The sequence below is a fragment of the Neofelis nebulosa genome, chromosome 15 (genome assembly GCF_028018385.1).
Source record: "Neofelis nebulosa isolate mNeoNeb1 chromosome 15, mNeoNeb1.pri, whole genome shotgun sequence".
Taxonomy (NCBI): Eukaryota; Metazoa; Chordata; class Mammalia; order Carnivora; family Felidae; genus Neofelis; species Neofelis nebulosa.
Genome location: NC_080796.1, coordinates 6,440,377 through 6,453,533, shown reverse-complemented (window position 1 = coordinate 6,453,533; position 13,157 = coordinate 6,440,377). Strand labels below are relative to the sequence as shown.

The 13,157-nt window shown below is 43.4% G+C and overlaps 2 long non-coding RNA genes across 2 annotated transcripts; one reads left to right on the top strand and one right to left on the bottom strand.

Moving 5' to 3' along the window:
- Positions 1-244: 244 nt before the first annotated feature.
- LOC131495961 (uncharacterized) lies at positions 245-1,643 on the bottom strand. The gene is made up of 3 exons (XR_009254213.1): positions 970-1,643; positions 809-894; positions 245-587 (listed from the first exon to the last, which is right to left on the bottom strand). It is a non-coding gene; the product is annotated as an uncharacterized LOC131495961 (long non-coding RNA).
- Positions 1,644-5,951: 4,308 nt separating this feature from the next.
- LOC131495981 (uncharacterized) lies at positions 5,952-12,830 on the top strand. The gene is made up of 3 exons (XR_009254236.1): positions 5,952-6,146; positions 11,097-11,158; positions 12,804-12,830. It is a non-coding gene; the product is annotated as an uncharacterized LOC131495981 (long non-coding RNA).
- The last annotated feature ends 327 nt before the right edge of the window (positions 12,831-13,157 follow it).

Sequence of the window (13,157 nt, the reverse complement as noted above, 5' to 3'; positions counted from 1 at the left end):
ACTCTTGGTGCTGCTCTTCTGATATTTGAGATGCTAAGTAGAATTAAAGACTCAGTTGGTCATTCAGCTTTGACCTGAGCTGGTAAAATAGACCAGACCTGGAGTGTCCAATACTGTAGCCACCAACCGCCTGTGGAAATCGAGGCCCTGGAATTCAGCTCCTCTGAGTTGAGCCGAGCTCTGAGTGTGACATGCACACTGATTCTGAGGACAGAATAAGAAAAGAAGAAGAAGAAGAAGAAGAAGAAGAAGAAGAAGAAGAAGAAGAAACTTTCTTGTTGAGGTTTTAAAAACAATGTATTTTTGAAATCAAATACACGTTGAAGTGGTACCATTTTGCCCATTACAATGATTTGATTTTTGACTTGTTTCTTTTTACCATAGAGCTACTAGACAATGTGTAGTTGACATGGGTGGGTCCCATTCTATTTCTGCCTGCAATTGCCAGTCTAGGCTGAGAGATCCTCCCAACTCACAGAACCACTCCAACCTGGCCGTGGCTCAGACCCACAGCAGCAGCTGAGAGGTTGAACCAATCAATGGGAGAAACTGAATTCAACATCTCGTACAACAGTCCAAGTCATGATCTGTTCAGGGAAAAGAAAGAATATGTCATCTCTCAAGCCTGGGTGCTGAAAATCTACTCCCACCCACAGCTCCTAGAACAGAGAGCCCAGGCATATACAGTGTCCCTAGGGGCACACACTGTGTTTGTGATGGAGGTGGCCTCCATAACACTTGCTGTATTCATAGAGGATTCGTCCCCTGCACTTTGCCATCTCCCATGTGCCTTTTGTAGAACACTGACCAGCAAAAAGGAGGTTGCAGAAGAGTGGACTCCTCCTCTAGGAGATTCTTCTCTGGTTTCCAACTCCTTTCAAAGGGGGCTCAGTTCTGAAATGAGATGGATTCAGAAGGGGCTCCTTATGTTAAAGGGTCCTCTTGCCACCCTACCATACCAGGACTCACCTATTTCATCATCCGATTATGTTTTAATTTAATTCTGGGAGGACTGAGATTTCCTGATGACAGAAATGGTGCCACATGTGTTTTTATTCCACATGGAACCGAACTTTCAAAAGAAATAGCAGTTTCAGACATTTTGAATATGAGGATTGATAAAGGTGAAGAATTATCTGTGGTCAATAAATATCATGTTTTCCTTGTCTTGTGGACAAAACCAGACATGAATATTTAATTTCATTAATATTACTCTCTCTATACAATACTCCATAGTTATGTTGCTTACACAAATATGCTTCATCTGTCAAGCATATAATGTGTCATAAAATTCCCATTTCAATTTGACTCACTGTTTAAAATTAAAACCTTCTGGTTTACTACTTAATACACTTAGCTTCTATAGGATATGAATTCTCACTCACGTTAGCGCAACGATTTGAAACATGTGGGCCCAGAACCTAGTTTTGAGGAACCGTGGGGTACCAAGCTGAAGAGGGGAAGGAAATTGGCTGTGCTTGGTTCCACTCCTAGGAGATAAATTCTTCACTTTGATTTTATTGCCACCCAGTGACTAGAAAGTAGAAATCTCTTACTGCCACCACGTTTTCCTGCACAGTAAAATATAAGATTATCGGTGTATCAAAGCCCACGAAGCATACTTTAAACAGATTTGAGCTTCAAAATATGGGAAGGTCATAACAACAGTTGGTAAATTAAACACATTTTAAATATCTTTATTAGTGATCTGTCGATGAAATTTGAGAAGTTTGTGTTGTGTCTCACTTATTTGGGTCTTTATTCTTCAACTGTAGGAAAGCGGAGGGATTGTAGTTCTTGAGTGACTTTGGCAGACACCCGAAGAAGGTTGGGCGAACCGAGTGGTAGTAAACACGGCTGGCCGCTAGGTGGAGCTATGTCAAAGACGATGGAAGCACTTCCCTGTTCCTGGCCTCATGCAGGCTTAAGGCATCCACTCTTACCTTCTGAAATGCCCACCGGAAGGCAAACACCCACCTGATCCTGCAGTTGCTCCGTTCAGTAAGCATTTCTGTCTCCTGATAACCAGGGGTAGCCTCACCCCCTGCTTCTTCACAGGACGATTCAAAACTGTAGCCGTTTCAATTCGTAGGTACGTGTTCAGCCTTCCCATTTTCCGGGGAACTTTGATCCATCCTTACTGTGTGGCCAAACTCCGCTACACCCAATGTCCCCTCAATTGTTCCTACCTGTAGAAACCTTTCCTTTTGTCCCAAGACAAATGGTGTTTGTACTTTGCTCTCCCAGGACAACTTGCGGCGGTGGGGGGGGGGGGGGGCTTCTGATAGAGGGTGTGGTCTTAAATTTTCTTTCATGACACAAATTTAGAAGAGAGCTGGGCCTGTGGTCTTGATTTTGGATATCAAATACAAGGAGAAAAGTAGACAACAAATAGTGACTCTTGGATTGATCTATGACTTAATGCTTTGAAATCCATCAGACTTCCCATACATTGTCTCCTGACCTTGCTTCTCCCTACACTTTCCTGGTTATCTAGGAGTAATACAAACAACAGAACATAATGGAAGGGAGAAAACTTGATTGCACACTATGTAAAGAATAAAGCAAAGGAAACTTCCCTGAATTGTGGCACGACATCAAGAAGGGGAAATATTAAGATTATCTAAGAATTATTTCTAAGTTCCTACCTCAGAAGTCAAGTGCTTCTCAATTCTCGTGCTTCTTGTACATTTTCACACATGTCCAAACTTGAGCTGAACAAAGGAAAGCAAACATGAAACTCATGCAATGCCAATATCGAGAAGTGGTGGTTGTTTTTGACTTTGAGAGACATTGTTCTAAATGGACTATAAATGCTCTGAGTTCACACCTTTGTCAGCCACCAACAGATTTAAACCTCATACACTTTACTAGGATTACCAAGGGGTGGAAATGCTGTGAAATGGCTAATCAATAATAGTTTTGATGTGAATGTTAGTTTAGATAGAAGATGCAGGATAGGATTTAGTGTAACATTAGTAGTCTCATTTCTGTTACAGTCGGTAGCAGAAGTTTCAAAACAGAAACGTTGTTGTCCAATTTCCTGTGATTTTGCACCACTCCAGTTTGCTTCACAAATCCTTGAAAATACATATTTGCAATCACAGAGAGAAATATCTGGGGAGAAATGATGGTGTCCCCGGAGTGAGCTTTTAGAGTACACTTCTCGAAGCAATGATTGTTACATTTCATTAAAACATTTTAGTTTTTAACAGGGCCCCTGGGTAGCTCAGTCAGTGAAGCATCCGACTTTGGCTCAGGTCGTGACTTGTTGTTTTACACGTTCAAGCCCCACATCAGCTCTGTGCTGACAGCTCAGAGCCTGGAGCCTGCTTAGGATTCTGTGTTCTCCCTCTCTCTCTGCCCCTCCCCCACTCACACTCTGTCTGTGTCCCTCTCAAAAACAAGTAAACATTAAAAAAATTTTACGTTTGGGGCGCCTGGGTGGCTCAGTCATTTGAGCATCCGACTTCGGCCCAGCTCATGATCCCGCGCTTTGTGAGTTTGAGCCGTGTGTCGGGCTCTGTGCTGACTGGCTCAGAGCCTGGAGCCTGCTTTGGATTTTGTGTCTCCCTCTCTCTCTCTGCCCCTCCCCTACTCTGTCTCTCTGCCTCCCAAAAATAAATAAACCTTAAATTTTTTAAAAAAAATTTTCCTTTTAAGTAATCTCTGCACCCATTTGGGGCTCAACCTCACGACTCCGAGATCAAGAGTCACACACTCCACGGATCGAGCCAGCCAGGCGAGCCCTCATTACTTTTTACAAAATCTAACTATGAGAATATATTTAATGCATTCACACCAGTGGGGTCTGTGCCTAATTCCTTATAGATAGATAGATATCGACCCTTTAACATTGGGTTCAAAGAGATTGGGAGGAATCCTCCTTTTTCTTAAAGAGACTTAATAGACATGGCTTAAGACAAGGTTTCTTAAACTGGGCTCTGTTGACATTTTACGCAATGTAAGTCTTGTGAGGAGCTGCAGGATGCCTTGCAAAATGTTTAGCTGCATCCCTGGCCTCAGCCTGCCAAATGCCAGCCGTGCCTTCCCCACTGTTGACAACCTTAAATGTATCCAGAATTTGCCAGATGTCCCCTGGGGGCCCAATTTCTCCCTGATTAGGGACCACCAGAAGCCAATATCATGTGTCCCAGAGAACTGGGAAGGTACTCTCTCCAGGTACAATAATCTAGTATGTACCTGAATTAAGTAACAGTAATATTGGACTAATGGGGCATTGAGAGGGTGTGAATACAGTGAGTGAGAGAGAGAAACTCCAATGTAAGTCTGGAGGCCAGGATTCAAGGGGAGGTGAGGGGAGCGCTGAATGCTTTTAGGTAACTCAAATGATTCCTATACATTCATTAAATTAATTGGTTTCTCACATTTTAAAGAAGATGGCTAAGGAGATAGCAAGATGGAGAATTTAGATGATTAAACCATTACTGAGTGCCGACCATCCAATCCATGCCTGGCAACACGGATGTGGTTTTGTCACACACTGACTCTGGGTCTGGAGATTCCAGGCAGAGATGTGATTCTCAGTACTCAGTCTGACAAAGTGGATTATTTCATTATGTTCCTAAAGTATAGCCTAGGAGATCCTGAACAGTACCGTCCACTCTATTGCTGTGCTGTGAATGATCTCCATCTCCACTCTCCTCTACGGTAGCAACCAGCTCTGAGCGGCTCTCGAGCCCTTGAAATGTGGTCACGTTTCATGTGTCACAGTGGAAATCTTAACATTTTGGATGGATAGGATCAAAAATATATTACTCACATTAGCTTCACTGTTTTACTGTTTTTGATTTTCCTTTTTCCAGTGTGTTTACTGGCAAAGCCAAAACTATGTATGTGCTTTGCATAATTTTTATCAGACCTGGAAGGTGGAGAGTGACCTGGAAGGTGGAGAATTGTGCCCTGTTGGAATCCTGAAAGTCACCCTTGTCCTGGGTTCATGTCTAGGCCAGGTAGTACATGCAGACAGAACGGGGGATCCTGCTAAGTCTGGGTCCTCCTTGCATCTCAGCTCAAAGCCCTGGACATTTTTTTTTCTTTTTTTGCAATGTAAATACATATCTTTATTACTTAATTTTATACCTTTATAAAATCTATATTAATTAATACCTTTCCTATTGTTTTTCTGATGAAAACATACATACAATGGCAGAGTAGAAAATCTTAAGATTTAGAACATATAAAATTAATAGAAGTCTCATTCTACCATTCAAAAAGAACACGATAACATTTCTGTTCACCTTTCCCATATTGACACAAGAAAATTTTCCCTTAGTTTTAGTTGAAAATTTTCTTTTTATTATCTTTTCTTAATGTAAATATTATTTTAATTACTATTTTTCATTTTATGACTTTTTCTATATGTGCCATCCCTGATTCTAAACTCCTAGACTAATTTGGTAGAGAAAAAACATGTAATTAATGTAGCTGTTAGTGTTTTATCAAAAACACAGGCATGTGTGTTTCAGTGAAGAGCTAAAGGTAAACTCCTTGTCCCACACCTTTGCTAAGAAAATAAATATGCCTTCTGTGTAATTACTCTACATCAAATTGTGTTTATAATTAATGGGTCTATAACCTGACTAAATTACTTTAAGATATAATGATTACTTCTAATATTTCATCTGGGACAAAATTTAAACTTTGTTCTAGAGGTGTCCTGGGACTGAGGTTGGTAGAAATGGGTATGGATTGTGTTGCAAATAAAAAAATGGGACCTCTCTTTATTCTCAAAATATTCTCTTTTTCCCTCTTCACCCTGCAATTTTGACTAGTTATTATAATTGGTGTTGGAGGGGTCAGGTCATTTCCCTTCATGTAATTTATTTTCAAAACAGAGAATGACAATGTGTGAGACCAGGATTCAGCTTTTGAAACACAAGCACTTAATCTCCAATGGTGTCCCTGTGTCTGTAGAGCCGCACCTGTCCACACAGCAGACGTTGGACGGTGTGCACCTGCATTCCCCATGAAAGCTCTGTTGCCATGGTGATGAAATGATGTAAGATGCCCGTTTTTCCAACTGCCAGTCTCTGAGCTGAGCACTTCAAATCTGATAGCGAGTGAGTTCTCAGATCTATACCTAGCGTCTTCGAAGATGGGCAATCTGATTTGTTGCTGCCGTGGTATGTTCATAAAGATCTTCTTAACACTGTCTGCTACTAACTGGACAGTTAGCTGTTGCTCAAAATATTTTTCCATGGTTTAAAATCTCCTCTATCTGGTCGTTCGGAGTTATGAATATGTTTTATAGTTTTGTTTTATCTCTTGATTTTCGGTTATTCTATCAAGATAGCTCTCTTGATATTTTTTCTTCATTGAGAAAAGTGGCCTATATCCTGCACCCCTTTCTTGTCACCACTAGGTATTCCTAGGAGAAAACATATGGCAATGTCTATTGTAATGTAGGATCTTTTAAAACTCCAAAAGTATGTATTCAAATTATTCATTACAGAAATGTAGAGTGAATCCAGAATGGTTGATATGGAAGGTATCCATCATTGTTTTTAACATGCTTTCCCTATAAGCTTTATACCAAAAATGGGTACTGGGTTCAGTATTTGGGGAGATGTGTTCCTTCATTCACATAAAGAGTTGTCCAAGAGAGACCCTAACAATATGAGAGTTCCAACAATTTGTGGCCCCCACACACGCATTTACTTTTATCCTTTGGGTGTTATCCAGAATTACACTGTATACATTGGATCACTCTGGAGAACGATCATGAATATTTCTGGTCAAGGGCCACAGAGAGTGGGATCCAGGGGTCACCAACAGCTTTTTTTTTTCTTTTTCCTTTTCTTTTGTATTCCTTTTTTTTTTTTTTTTGATGCCTCTGATTCTGTCAAAACTAAATTATGTTGAGGTAAAATGATAGTTTTAGGCAAAGCAAAGCAGCTGTGTGTCATAGAACGATGGTCTGGGAACTCAGAGTCCCAGGTTTGAATCCACCTCTGGAACTTGCAAAATCGTAAGGTCTCATTTAAGATCTATCCCCTCTAATGAATCTTTCTGACCACTTGTCATACACCGCACACTTTGCATGCAATAATTCATTCAATGCCATCACAAACATATGTGATGGTTTGTTACTCTTCCTACTTCTCAGGAGGAGAAACTGAGGCACAGAGATTCTTGTGTCCAGGAGCATGAACTCCTAAGAGTCAGGATGTGAACCCAGGCCTGTAGTCCCAATGCTCATGCTTTAACTACTGAACTGCACTTCTACTTAGCCATGGGATCACTGGCTGTGCAAAGGAGTTCCAGCATCTGTGTGTATATCAGGAATCACCTGGACCAAGGAAAATCCCACATGCTGTCTATTATTATGAGGTAGTCTCTGTGGTCCCATAGCCCAGGGAAACTCTCAAGGCAGATTATTATAGAACTTGCCGTAGTCACTAATATGAAAAGGATCTAGAAATCTTACATGGTTCTGGTCAGTTCAAAGATTCTGAAAGTTAGTAGGCACAAGTTAGGAAAACCTGGTCAAATTCTGCCAGTGCTGAGCTACTCCTCAGCACTTGGCCTGAGTCCAGTAAGGACTGAAGAGATCCTTTAGAGGTGTTGGATGGCATTGTCAATACGAGTGAGTCCTAGTAATGCTGAAGTTCTGTGAGCCTACCCATGAGACAACGAAAATGAAGCCTCAAAGTACCAATTCACAATGAACCTTGTGCCATCACCCTCATTGCTGCTCCCTCGTACAGCTGAGTTAGAGAACTGGTCAGCGCCTGCTCAGTCAGTTTCATGGTGTGGTCATTCTTCAGGACACGGCACAAATCTGATAAGAATCGGGAACATAACGGGCTGGTGCTTTACTCAGCGGCTGGAGCATGCATCTCTTGCTCCCTGGGTGATGAGTTCAGGCCCCGTTGCATGTGGTGTGTGAAGACTCATTCAGGAAAAAAGATTCAGGGACATAATGTAGTATATTCGGTAACATTATCAGCATGAGCCCTAAAAACAGCTTGATTCCCAAGAACTACACACTGTAGGGAACGTGACCAATAAGAACTCAAACATTTGATTACCAGCCCGGTGTCCATCCTCCCTGTTTAGGCACTCTCATCCATGCTCCAGTGGGGCCTTTGCTCCTTAATGAACTATCCCATTGCTTGCTAGTAAATGAAAGCCAATAGCTGACATGCTTAATGAATATATATCCGGGTAGCATCGCAAGGCAAGACGAGAAGAAAAATAGCACATAATTAATAATACTGTTTGGTTTTCAATGGTGGGCTTTCCTTATGTACAATTTGTTAATCATTGCTGAGCTTCATAACAAAGGATTTATGATTAACTAACACAGACTGCCGTGCCTAGATTCGAATCTAGTCTCTCAGTAAAGGGTTGGTTATAATCACCTGCAAAACAGTAAACAGCAGATGAAAGACCAATGCAGGTCCGGGTGATCCTTAGGGAGAGTCATGGTGGTGGAGAGGGAGGAGGCTTCTCCAGGCCATGGGTATGGAGGGGTCCATCTAAAAGGAGATGGGACATGGGCCCCTGCCACTGCAGGGTCTCAAGAAGGATGAGGAGTCCGTAGAGATCAGATTTTGGGGAAGGAGGAGGAACTGGGAAGGGGCCCACTCAGAGCCAGTACAACCCCTGCCCTTCACCAGCCAGGCCTTAGTCCTGGCTGCTCAGATGGTTCCACAGGCCAATAGTCAGTGCCACGTTAAGTGTCCCAGCCTACATTCAATAAACCATCAAAGCACCAGCCCGATGGACCAGTTTCGCAGTTAATTCACAGTAGCTGCTCAGCCAGGCTTAGTCAACTGAAGGGAAGCTAATTCTGGGCAGAGCCGTTATGTGACAGTTGGTTTGGAATGTCGTGGCTTCAGAGTCAGCTTGGGAGCTGGGCAGACCACTGGCCACTGAAGGTGGCCAAGTGGCCATTGGGGAAGGCTCCTTGTGAGAGCCCTGGTAGTGTGGATGGCGGGTGAGGATGGCCACTGTTGGGCTTCCCCTGCTCCTTCAGAAGGGCTTCACTTGGTGGTAACTGCATTGTGCCTTGGGTCAGGGGTTGAAACCTAGAGGTGGGAGGCTGAGTTAGGATTTGCACTTTTCTCCTAGCTTAGGCACCTCCTCCAGGGCATCAACTGTCTTCCACAGAGACCTTGGGGAGGAAGATTTGATAAAGAGACTGGGGGAGCCCCTGGCTCAGGGGTTCAAGGCATGATCTCAGGTGCCCTGGGAAGGTCCCAGATTTTCAGGGATCTCTGTCCCCGGGCAACATCTACATTCCTATCCTGGACCTCCCACTCTTCAGAATAGTGAATCTTGCTGAGTCACTTAATCTCTCACAGAAAATATGGGTCACAGGCCCTGCCCTCTCTGCCCCACGGGGTTGATATGGGGATCCCAGGAGGTGGTAACAGGACTTCCCCATGAGCTGTAAAGCATCCTAGCCATGGGCAGGATGAAAAGGAAGCTTCCATCCTCCTTTGTCCTGTAGCCATCCAAGTCCCCACTCTAGATTCAACCACTACCAAGTGTTTAGGTTAATGTTCCGGACATGTAGTGACTGAACACTTACACACTGCTTCTGAACCATCGGTCATTTTTCCCCGAAGACTTTTCCTGCATTTAATCACTTTCAACTTCATACCATAAGACATATAAGCAGCCCCTAAGAAAGTTTTCATTGTGCAGTACAGGGAACTTAGGCACAGCCCAACAGGCACCAACCCCATGCTCTCAATGACTGGATTGCTCTCATTTCTATCCTGTCTCACCCAGATAAAGGTATTTGCCCACACAGTGTCTGTTGGAGCTTTTCTTCTGTGTCTTTCGTGGTAAGGGTACTCAACCTACAAACTCACTCTTACTGATTTTCAAGCAGTTCATCACAGGCCCTATGCTGCAAGGTAGGTTTCCAGAACTGACTTCTTTTGTATAAATGAAACTTGGTGCCCTGAACACCAACATTTCCTCCCTTTCCCCTCCCTCCAGCCCCTATTCTATTCTCTGTTCCTATGCATTTGACTATTTTAGGTTCCACATGTAAGTGTCATCCTGCAGTATTTGTCTTTCTGTGTCTGGCTTATTTCGCTTAACACCAAGTCCCCCAGGGCCATCCGTGTTGTCACAAATGACAGGATTTCCTTCCTTTTTAAGGCTGAATAGTCACCCATTGTATGGACACACCACATTGTCTTTGTGCATTTGATCATCAATGGACCTTCAGTTGTTTCGCTATATTAACTTTTGTGAATGCAGAACAAGGGAGTGTAGGTATCATTCAGAAGACCAGATTTCAATACTTTTGGATGTGTTAGCCCAAAGTGGGATTGCTGGATCAAATGGTACTTCGTTTTTAAATGTCTTGAAGCACTTCCATATTGGTTTTTCATATTCACTGCATCAGTTTACATGCTCTGTTGGGCAACTTTTAAAAGGTCATTGATTGATTGATGGATTGATTGATTGAGGGAACGGGGTGGAATCAGGGATTTGATCCCAGACACCTTGAGATCATGACCTGGGTCGAAATCAAGAGTGGGACACTTAACCAACTGATGAAATTATTAATATGGTCAGGAAGATCGGGCATTCCTGCTGGAATCAGTGTGGAAGTTACCCTGAACCCAGGTTCCTTGCAGGACAGAGGCTTGAGGGTGTGAAGAAAAGACAGATTTCCGAGGGGAAAACCTGTGACTATGGTGACAGTGTGAGAAGAAAATGTATTCACTGTGTTGTGTGTGTGTGTGTGTGTGTGTGGTGTGTGTGTGTGTGAGACAGGCAAAAAGTGAGCGACAGGGAAACACACAAAGAGAATGAGACACACTCCTAAGAGAGAGAGAGACAGGTGAGAGAGAGAGAGGAGATGTGTGTTTCCCCAGGAGACACGTACCACTGACACTGCACATAACAAAGGTCTACACTCGCAAAAAACTCCTCATGCTGCACACTTCAAGAAATACAGTTGAGCATGGCTCAGCAGTAACACTCAATCCATGCAGGTAACCAAGCCTCTGTATGCTCTGGCCAAAGTTCATATGAGGAACACTCCCTGAGTTATTCTTGAGCAGCACCAACAATATACTGAGGAATATTCTATGTCCTTCTAGGTGACCCTAAGGAGGAAAAACTGCGAGCCAATCATGCAAGGAAGTACGAGGTTGTTGCTGAGGTAAGCTTGCCCGTCTTTCCGTGAGAAACGCAAGTGCTATGTTAGAGTGTTTCCAATCAACATCTGTGGTAAATATGACAATGTACATTTTGGATGATATTGTTACTTTCCCTGATGGGGAGAGGGGTGAGTGGTTGCCTCTTGCCAACGGTCACCTAGGACAGGGGGACATTCACCACTGGCAGGGCCAAACCTGGTAACAAACAGTGTCCTAGGATCTTTTCCGTCAGAAGCAATCTGTCCTGCTTGGGTGAAGAATTTCGTAGCAGGCATCCTCGGTGTTCTAGAGAGACACATCCCCAGGAGAAACAACTTCTGACAGACATCCCATTCATTTGCTTTAGTGGCCTTTGACTCAACCGCTGTGTCCCAACTTGTACGGTCAAGACGCAAAGAGAACTGAAGAGTGGTGCAAATAGTGTATATCATGATCTTACCCTGATGGTGTTTTCTTTCCTAACATTCAGGTGGCCGTAGGAGCACAGGACAAAGGTACGTATCCTGGAAACTGTTTCTTGCTGAGAAAAATGTTTAGATGGTGATGCAGGTGGGGCATTGTTGTTGTCTTCATTCTGGAGAGCTACCCAAATTCCAGAGGCCTGGGAAGACTGGTGCTTGTGAGTTGGGGGAAGGACCTACATCCCAGGTGAGAAACTATGTGATATTTCTACAGTAGGAGAAAGATAATGTATTCCTTGAGTGTGGTGTGTTTCTGCGGGCATGAGTCGTGGGGTTTTTCTCTGTGTGTGTCTGTGTGTCACGTGATTGTGACTGTGAATGTGTGTAGAGTGTGTTTTCTTGAGAGACACACAGACTAAGCCACACAAAATGACACAGACACACTGCAAGGCAGACAGAGAAAGGTACATGTGGGATTGCCCAGAGAATCTGTGTCATTGACACTGCACAATGATGAATGTCTACATTGTCACACACTCCTCCTACAGCACACTTCAAGAAATACTGCTGTGCATGGCTCAGCAGTGACACTTAGTCCATGCAGGTAACCGAAGCCTCAATATGCTCTGGCCCATGTTCATATCAAGGAACAGTCCCTGAGTTATACTTGAGCAGCACCAACATGGTACTGACAGGTATTCTGGTCTTTGTAGGTGTTCCTGAGGAGGAAAGGCGCCGGCCGCATCCTGTCTTGAGTCACCAGGCTGTTGCTGAGGTGAGCTTCCTGTCTTTCCTTGAGGAACACAAGTGATTTCTTAGACTCTTTGCAATCAACATCTGTTGCAAATGTGACAATGTACCGTCGAGATGATAATGTTATTTTCCCTGTGGGGAGAAACATATGGTCAATTTCCATGGTTGTTTCTTGCCAACTGTCACCTTGGTCAGGGGCACATTTACCACTGGCAGTGCCAAACCTGGAAATAAACAGCATCCTAGGATTTTTTTGGCAGAAGCACTTTTTCCTTTTGGGTGAACAATTTTGTAGGCTGCATCGTCAGTGTTCTTTAGAGACACATCTCCAGGAAAAACAAATTCTGACAGGCATATTATTTTTCCTTTTGTGGCCTTTGACTCAAACACTGTGCCCATCCTGAATCCCAAAGTCACCAAGCGAACCGAACAATGGTACACATACTGGACATCATGATCTCACCCTGATGGTGTTTTCTTTTCTAACATTCAGGTGGCCGTAGGAGCACGAGAAGAAGGTATGTGTCCTGGAAACTGTTTCTTGCTGAGAAAAATATTTACATGGTGATGCAGGTGGGGCATTGTTATTGTCTTTATACTGGAGAGCTACCCTAATCCCAGAGGCCTGGGGGGACGGGTGCTTGTGAGTTGGGGGAAGGACCTACATCCCAGGTGAGAAACTATATGATATTTCTACAGTAGGACAAAGATAATGTATTCCTTGTGTGAGGTGTGTTTCTGTGGACATGAGTCCTGGGGTTGTTCTGTGGTGTGTCTGTGTGTCACGTGATTGTGACTGTGAATGTGTGTTGAGTGTGTTTTCTTGAGAGACACACAGAGTAAGCTA